Consider the following 7,737-nt stretch of genomic DNA (forward strand, 5'->3'; position numbering starts at 1 on the left):
TATTCTTTCACCATACTTATTCAACCTGTATGCTGAGCAAATAATCCGAGAAGCTGGGTTATATGAAGAAAAACGTGGCATCAAGATTGGAGGAAGACTCATTAATAACCTGTGATATGCAGATACAACCTTGCTTGCTGAAAGTGAAGAGGACTTAAAACATTTACTGATGAAGATCAAAAAACACAGCTTTCGGTATGGATTGCATCTCATTGTAAAGAACACAAAACTCCTCACCACTAGCTCAATAAACAATATCTTTATCAACAGAGAAAAGATTGAAGTTGTCAAGGACTTCATTCTTCTTGGATCTATTATCAACACTCAGGGAAGCAGCTGTCAAGAAATCAAACAATGTATTGCATTAGGCAAATCTGCTGTGCAAGACCTTTTTAAAGTATTGAAGAACAAAGACGTCAGCTTGAGGACTAAGGTGCACATGACCCAATCATAGTATTTTCAATAACCTCATATGCATGTGGAAGCTGGACAGTGAATAAAGAATACTATACAAGAATTGATGCTTTTGAGTTATGGTGTTGGAGGAGAATATTGCAAGTGCCATGGGCTGCCAAAAGAACCAATAGATCATTTTGGAAGAAGTGCAGCCAGAGTGCTCCTTGGAGGCCAGGACAGTCAGGCTTCATTTCTCATCCCTCGGATATGTTGTCAGGAAGGACCAGTGCTGGCATCGCCTGATCAAACTGTGCCGTCTGATTTTCCCTACGCTGGCACCCCTATATGTCCAACAAGTTGGTAGAATTCTTCAATTTCATCATCATTAGTTTTAGTGTTTGGTGTGTAAATTTGAATAATTGTATTAACTGGTCTTCTTCTCTTTCAGCAAGCAAGGTTGAATCATCTGTATATCACAGGTTGTTAATGAGTCTTCCTCCAATCCTGATGTCACATTTTTCTTCATAAAACCCACCTTCTCAGATTATTTGCTCAGCATACAGGTTAAATAAGTATGGTGAATGAATACAGCCCTGTCGCACACCTTTCTTAATTTTAAACCATTCAATGTTCCCATGCTATGTTCGAACAACTGCCTATTGGTCCATGTACAGATTTCTCATGAGCACAATTAAGTGTTCAGGAATACTCACACTTTGCAATGTTGTCCATAACTTGTCATGATCCACACAATTGAAAGCCTTGGCGTAAGTCAATAAAGCACAGGTATTCTCTGCTCGTCTGTCAGTTTGTCCTATTGTGGTGGCTTGTGGGTTGCTGTGATTCTGGAAGCTATGCCATGGGTATTTTAAATACCAGTAGGGTCACCCATGGTGGACAGGTTTCAGATGAGCTTCCAGATGAAGATGGACTAGGCAGAAGGAGTGATGAACTACTTCCAAATATTTAGTCACTCAAAACCTTATGAACAGCAGAGAAACACTGTCAGATATAGTGCTGGAAAATGAGCCTTTCAGGTTGGAAGGCACTCAAAATGCGACTGGAGAAGAGCTGCCTCCTCAAAGTAGAGTTGACCGGGATGATGCGAATGGAGGAAAGCCCATGGGAGTAAAGCCTGCAGGACCTTCATTTGCTGAAGGGGCACAACTCAAAATGAAGAGAAACATCTATTAATGATCGGAACATGGAATATACAAAGTACGCATCTAGGAAATTTGGAAAATTTCAAAAATGAAATGGAACACATAAACATTAATATCTTAGGCATTAGTGAACTGAAATGGACTGGTATTGGCCATTTTGAATCTGACAACCACATGGTTTACTATGCTGGGAATGACAACTTGAAGAGGAATGGTGTTGCATTCATTGTCAAAAAGAACATATCCATATTTTTCTTGAGGTACAATGCTGTCTTTGATAGGATAATATCCATGCGCCTAAAGGGAAGACCAGTTAATACCACTATTATTCAGTTAAACAAAGAAGACTTCAAATATTGTTAGAGATGTTTTTTAAGGGTTATAAAAATGAAAATGAAGTGAATGAAAACTCCAAAATAAAGTCACCCTGTTCATCATCATCATTTCATCATCCCTTTCTAGAAATGAGGAAACCAATTTGACAATGTTATCTAAAATCCTAAAAGATGGATACCCCAAAGTATCTGAGAATAATGTTGGTGATCTGGTTGAAAACAATGCACAATGAATCCCCCAAAACAAAAATCTGTGTTATTTATTTTAAAAGGGAAAAAAAAAAAATCATTTTGAATCTACCCTAAATCACTGAATAAACTATTATTTGAACTTGTTTAAAAAACTGGAGTCTTGAAAGGAACTTTAACTCTCATAGTATGGGCTTATTCAAAATTTAAAAGTTATTTCCAGACTCATGAGTATCTCAGATCTGAGGGAATATCCTATTTCATTTCTCGTAAGTGACTTTTTAACGCTCGCTACAGAGAAAAATCTATGAAGTGAATGGGAAATAGAAGAGAATGAGGACATTTTTCTTAATTCTGAATAAAAATTATTTTCTGGAGAGAAACTGCTTGCCCCTGCTCCTGTCCAAAATGGCCAGATTTGAATCTTAGTGCACAAAGAAGAGTAAAAGGCTTGCATAACTTTTCAAAAACAGTAATTCTACACTGAATAGTTTTCATCGTGTCTAGATGGGTCTGGTAAAAGGAGATGGGATTATGAGTCTTATGATTTAATAGTGAGTTATTGTTTTCCTGGCTAATTGCAATTGTCACAGCTGTAAAGGTAGAAGTTTTGTCCATAAAGGTATAAGTAGTAAATCTTACATTCCAGAAACAGAGGACCCTAGGACCATCAAAGGAGAAGAGTATGAGAGGAATGTGGGACCCTATCTAGAGAAGCAGCAACACCAGAGATGGAGGCAGAGATGATGACATACAGAGGTAGAGCAACTGAGGACTCTAGACTCATGGAAAGAGAAAGGCTGTGTGCCGGTGGCCAGGAGGCAGGCTTGCAGAATGTGCCCTTTGGATGTTTAAATGATTATATATTCCTGAGTGCTTTTGTGTACATCAAAAACAAAAACAAAGCAGGGAATGGAAGCAAATACTGTTGAGTGATGATGTATTGAGGGGCTTTTAGTAATTGCAGTGAAACAGAATATGATAGGATGAGTGCAAAACCGATGTTTTTCCATATAAACATTCAATTTTATTGAATAAAGATTGAATTTTATTCAATTCACAATAAAAGGTTAAGAGGGAAAAAAAAAAGAAAGGAAAAGAAAGAGTAATTCTATTCCCTTTCTAGTTACCAAAGTAATATTTTTATGGTAGCCTTTGAAGCATTTGGGTAGTATATAAGACTTAATGCATTCAGTTGGTAACCAAAAGGTTTCAAGTTTGAGTCCACCAAGGGGCACCTGGGACCAGCCATTTGAAATGCTATGAATCACAGCTCTACTTGACCTGCATGTGGTTGCCATGAGTTGGAACTGACTCAACGATTGTTTAGAAAATATACTCCTTACTTATTGATATGGTTAGGTTCCAAAGACCAGGTTGTTATGCAAACACTGGAGTTATGTGAGAATGGAATGTGACCATATCTCCTCACTCCTTCATCTGCACTGTGAATATCCACTGGGTCAGTGCGCTGAGGTCATCTGTCACCACCACCTCCCTCTGGATCACCTCAGGAGATCTTGGTGTGGTTCAAGTGCCACCCCCTCCTCATCCCAGAAGTTCTGTTCCTCCCCTGCATTCACTGATTTTTATCGTAAGTATCCCTGGCTCATTCTCTCAGCAACCCCAAAACATCCTTGGTGGCTTTGTTGGGGACAGGAGGTTTTTCATCCATGTGTGAGAGGGCTGGCTGTCCACCTCACTGCCTCCTTCCACAAGTATACCCCGTGAGAACTGACAATCTAGAGCTTCTTCCAAGGCCAGCACAATGAGGCCTGGGCTTTGTCCTTGACCTTAAACTCAGTTGTTCCTGCCTACTCACCCTATTCAGTAGCCTGCCTCACCCTCAGCTGTGCCTGCCCAAGAAAGGACATTGAAGAAGCATAAGGGGATCCACAGGAGTGCTGGTGTGGCACTGTGGGTTAATGCACCAGACCGCAATGCCATTTGAACTGCAAGGTTGGCGGTTCAAGCTCACCAGCTGCTCCTCAGAAACCCTATACAGGGTTGCTATGGGTTGGAACTGACTCAACGGCACATAACAACAACAACAAGGGGATCCACAGGTGCTGGTCAGGTGACATGGAGTCTCCAAGTGCCCTTGGCAGGGATCCTTTGGACCAGCACTTCCTTACTGCCCTTTGGGGCTGGGAGCTAGAACCAGACCCGTAGGTCCCACTTCCTCCCTGGCCCTGAGGGTGGCTCACCTTCAGGACACCAGCTGCTGCTACCTGTGGACATCCAGGACTTGCCAGCCCCTCTATAGTGCCCTCGCCCACTGCACACACAGAATTCAGGTGACTTGGGGAGAAAGTGGTCCCTCTCCCCTCCCAGACAGTGAAGTACTCTGCAATCCAAAGTTTCTTTCTACAGGTGCATGGGGTGCAACTCAAGGCCTCGGTCAAGTACCTTGGTGTTCATTATGGCTGGGTGTGTACGCTGATGCACAAAATAGAAGAAATGTAGGGTTTAAAAAAAAAAAAACTATTATCACAAATGTTGAAAAATGAGATAGTAAGTGAGGGGCATGTTACAGAACAGCACAAAATTAAAATCATAAAAACAAATATATGACCCCCACTAATCACAAACATTAATACTTTCTAATGTATATTCTTTTGCCTTTCTTATACTTGAAAAACAACCTTGTGATGTTTTTATATTTATTGATTTTTTTTTAAGTTTAACAATATCAGAAGATTTAAAAATATTCTCTTATAACTTGTTGTTGTTGTTATAACTTATTGCTTATTGGTCCAGTGGTGAGGATGTTTCTGAGATACAACCCATACTAAACACTGTGGTCTTTGATCTTCATTTGTCGTTGTTAAGTGCCGTGGAGTCGGTTCATTAGTATTTTAAATTCTTTTCACTTTCAGCAAGCAAGATTGTATCATCTGCACATCACAGGTTGCTAATGAGTCTTTCTCCAATCCTGATACCACGTTTTTCTTCATATAACCCAGTTTCTCAGATTATTTGTTCATCCTATGGATTGAGTAAGTATGGTGAAAGAATACAACCCTGGTGCACACCTTTCCTAATTTTAAACCATTAGATGTTCCCTTGTTCTGTTTGAACAACTGCCTCTTACTCTATGTACAGGTTCCTCATGAGAAAATTAAATATTCCAGAATATTCTTTCTATATAATGTTGCCCATATCTTGTCATGACCACACAATCAAAAGCCTTTGAGTAGTTAATAAATCATAGGTAAACATTTCTCTTATGTTCTCTGCTTTTAGTCAAAGTCCATCTAACGTCAGCAATGATATCCCTCATACCACGTCCTCTTCTGAATCCAGCTTGAATCTTTGGAAGTTGTCTGTCAATGTATGGAGTTCAGTGTATTCAATGTATGCAGCCATTTTTGTATTATCTTTAGTAAAAATTTACTTGCACCTCCTATAACTAGGTTACATAATCGCTTTACTCACTGTGTGCCATCTAATTGGAACTCATAATGACCCTATTCAGATTTTAGAAGAGATCAAAATTCATTATCTTTTATTTAAGTTCCAACAATTTCTATTGGTGGTGGTTGTGTGACATGGAGTCAGTTTCAACTCATAGTGACCCTCCACAGGTTTTCCCAGGCTGTAAATCTTTATGGGAGCAGAAAGTCTTATAGTCCTTCTGTGGAGCTGTTGGTAGATTTGCACAGCTAGCCTTCTGACAACTTCTATTAGCAGAGGTTTATATTTTGTATGGGAGTCCTGGTGTGGTGCTGTGGGTTAATGCACTGAATTTCAAGGTCAACTTGAACTGCAAGATTCGTGGTTCAACCAGCCACTCCTTGGAAACCTTATACAGTGTCTCTATGAGTTGGAACCAACTGGACAACATACAACAAGAACATATTTTGTCTGACAAATCAACAAAAGCAAAAAGTGCTACTCAATACAATGATTTGTAATCAAATTTCTCTTTGATATCTTGATAGTCTTAATTGTAATGACTAAGGAGAAGGTTTGGAAATGGGTGTGTTTGTCCACAAGCAACTGTTAGTAGTTTTGGTTGTGGAGATACACTAAGTAACTGCATTATTTAAATAATCTTTCTTAGAGGTTACATGAATTTTAGTTTTATATCTAGAAAGTTAAACAAATGTTCCAAGTTTTTAAAAATAAAAAATCCTTTTTATTTTAAAATAAATACATGGATTATTTATTATTAGACTTTAGTAGGTAAAGGGAGCCTTTATTTTAATATAACTTGGGTAGAAAAAAAAAAAAAAAGTAGCTCTGTTCTCAGCACAGTTAATATACAGGAATGTACCACCACCACCCCACCCCCGTAATGTCTGCTTGGACAATGCTCTACTGCACATGTATCCATGGAACAGGAAGAAGGAGCATGGTTGGAATGGCACCAGAAGATGATATCACAGGCAGAACCCAGGAGTTAGAACATATATATATTTGGAGGACACAATTCTATCTATAATACTCATTTTGGAAAAAGTTAAGGGGAACAAGAACTTGATAGTATAATATAAGATTATCAAGTAGTAGCCTTTACATTTCTTTTGTCTCAGGTACTGAAATGTGATTTTATACTGTTAGGAGAAAAAGAAAATCCCAATCCAAATAAAATAATAAGTTATTAGGTGAAAGTTGCCTTCAACTGAATTCCTTACTGAGATATCCCTTGTTGTTGTTGTTAAGTGCCTTTGAGTCGGTTCTGACCCATAGTGACCCTGTACAGGGTTTCCGAGGGTGTAAATCCTTACGGGAGTAGAAAGCCTCATCTTTCTCCCGCGGAGCGACTGGTAGTTTCAAACCGCTGACCTGAAGGTTCGCAGCCCGATTCGTAACCACTATGCTACCAGAGCTCCTTACTCAATAAAATAAAGGGAAGTCCTGGTGTAGCACTGTAGGATCAGCACTGGACTGCTAACTACAAGATTGGTGGTTTAAACCCAGTAACCGCTCCTTGAAACCACTACAGTGGGTCGCTGTGAGTCAGAACTCACTCAACAGCATTCATCAACACTAACAATTAAATAAAGTGAGATTTCCTACCTTTATTCAAGAGAGGTGTTATCTCTGAGATCCAAGCCAGATAACCATTCCAATGGCACCTGAGGGCTGGTACTGTTGGGATCAGTTCTGAAAATCTCGGTGAGTAATGTCACTCCTGCATTAGTCATACCCTGACTACCTGGAAAACCATCTCAGGAAAACTTGAAGATGGAAGTAAGCAGCTGTATAGTTATTAAACAAATTATATTGTCCTAAATTATAGTATCCTCATTCATACCTTTTTTATCTTTAAGGTTCTGAAGTGATGCTTCCATTTACATATTATATGTAAGAAAAGACCCAGGACCTATTTTGATTTTGTTTTTGAATCATGTTGTGCAGATGGCACCTGTTATTTGGTAACCTCAAATTTTGTCAGACTTCTCATTAAGCAATTTGGGAAGGAGCCTCATTGTTTGCTTTGAAAAGCCAGGTGGCTCCAAGAAGAGGCGGTGCAAAAAAAGAAAAAAATTTAAAGCCGTTTCTCCAAGTGTGGTCCATGAGTGGTTTCCATCATAATCACCTGGGTGCTTTTTAAAATGCAGATTCTAAGGCTCTACCCCTCTGCATGAGAATTTGCAGTGGTGGATCCTGGGACTGTCCCTAGTTTGAAATCTCCCTCAGGTGGT

This window comes from Chrysochloris asiatica, unplaced genomic scaffold (assembly GCF_000296735.1).
Source record: "Chrysochloris asiatica unplaced genomic scaffold, ChrAsi1.0 scaffold00001, whole genome shotgun sequence".
Lineage (NCBI taxonomy): Eukaryota > Metazoa > Chordata > Mammalia > Afrosoricida > Chrysochloridae > Chrysochloris > Chrysochloris asiatica.